The sequence below is a fragment of the Pteropus vampyrus genome, unplaced genomic scaffold (genome assembly GCF_000151845.1).
Source record: "Pteropus vampyrus isolate Shadow unplaced genomic scaffold, Pvam_2.0 Scaffold149, whole genome shotgun sequence".
NCBI classification, from domain to species: Eukaryota; Metazoa; Chordata; class Mammalia; order Chiroptera; family Pteropodidae; genus Pteropus; species Pteropus vampyrus.
In genome coordinates, this window is record NW_011888930.1 from 3,504,494 (window position 1) to 3,506,319 (window position 1,826).

Below are 1,826 nucleotides of genomic sequence, written 5' to 3' on the forward strand. Positions count from 1 at the left end.
TGTCTGCCCCCCAAAAAGGGAATGTCTTCTTATATATGTGAGAATTAAATGGATTCATTCATTCCACAAAATGTGTTGGACTCCTGTTTACATGTTCTGAGCACTGTTTTAGACCCTGAGAGCACGATGATGAACAAATAAGACAAAAATCCCTGTCTGTGGAGCTTATATTCAAAGCGAGGGCAGGGTGGAGGGATGGGAGGGATCAGGAAATAAATACACATCATATGTAAACAAATACACAGATCAGATTTTGACATATCAGTTTTGTGATATATCAGATTTGGAGAAAAATTAAGCAGATAAAAAAGATATGAAATGCTGAAATAGAAGGAGTATATTTTTAAACAGGGTAGTTAGAGATACCAAATAAATAGCCCATTTTCAGAGTGCAGTGCTATTCAGATTCTATATGCAAGGCTCTACCAAATGTCATTTATAAATCAATGTCCAAAACAACAAAATTGTCCTCACTAATGAAATGTTAGAATACCAAGCTGGCCTACATAAGTCATTTGGCTATTACGCACAGGAAGTACATGAAACATTAGCAATACTGTTCAATTATATTTTATAAACTTTTGTAACACTTATTCTAAAAGAAAATGCATTCTGCATTCTAATTTAGAACAAAAACATTTCCTGATGGCAAGAATGGGAACTCTGGGTAGGTCAGAGGCTGAGAGAGGTCTGTGGAGAATGTTTCTGTACCCAAATATGGTATTAGCTCTCTTTGTTTTTATAAGAGAAAGTACAACAACCTCTATCCATTCTCACTTGGAGAATAAGAAACTGTTGTCCTTTTAGGGACATATAGACAAGAGACTTTCATCTTTTCCGTGGTAGGCAGAGTGGTTAAAGCACAGATTGGGGCAAACTGTCTGGATCAAATTTTACATTTACCACTTGTAAGTGGGATATGTTTCCTCACTTGTAAAATGGAAGTGATGATAGCACCTCCTTGTGATGTCACTGTTGGGATTAAATGAACTAATATGGAAATAAAGCACAAAGTACAGGGGTTAATGCACAGTAAGTAATGAGTGTTTTCTATTAATAGTTTCAAAAATAAGCTTTTGCTTTTCCAGTATTTACTACGTTCCAAGTACTAGGATAAGAACTTGCTATATATCATCTCTTTTCTCCACAACAACCCTGAGAGAGAGGGGAGATTTCATTCACCATTTTTACTGAAGAGAAATCTGAGACTCAGAGATAGTAACTGGCCCAGAGTCTAACAACTGGTAAGTGTGGAGCCAGGATCCCAGCAGACACAGAGTGACTGCTGTCAAAGTGGAGTCTTGGCATTGACACATTAGTAGAGTCTCCTATAAAACACCAGAGCCTGCCCTGCTCTGGGCCGGGAGGGCCAACCACCATCAACCAAAAATGCACTGTCTCGCCGGGTCCCGGGCTGTTGTCTGTATCACGCCTGATTTAACCTCCCATGAAAGTGCATATTTTCTGGGAAAGTAGCTCCCAGGATTACGAAGAGTACAGCATTACCACTATGTTTTTATTTTATTTTTTTATTTTTAGGCAAGACAACCCTTGGTTGACTTCACAGATTGCAAGGACCTTGTCAGTTTACGATCCCTTATTTTTTATTTTTTTTATGCCTACAGCACCTGGTCTTCCTAGGTTGTCTTCCATCCAAGTACTAACCAGGCCAGACCCTGCTTAGCTTCCGAGATCAGATGTGATCAGGCTTGTTTAGGGTGGCATAGCCGTAGACTACCACTATGTTTTTTAGGTGATATTTTTTAGAGTGGTAATGCTAACTGTGATTCTGTCATAAGAGGAACCAAAGTTTAAATCAAAACTTC

The 1,826-nt window shown here is 38.6% G+C and overlaps 1 protein-coding gene and 1 pseudogene across 1 annotated transcript in view; one reads left to right on the forward strand and one right to left on the reverse strand.

Annotated features, from left to right (window-relative positions):
• TRHR (thyrotropin releasing hormone receptor) overlaps positions 1 to 1,826 on the forward strand; it is a 42,123-nt gene that overhangs the window by 21,466 nt on the left and 18,831 nt on the right. The gene's annotated exons all lie outside the window — the stretch shown is intronic.
• LOC111745235 lies at positions 1,617 to 1,735 on the reverse strand (annotated as a pseudogene).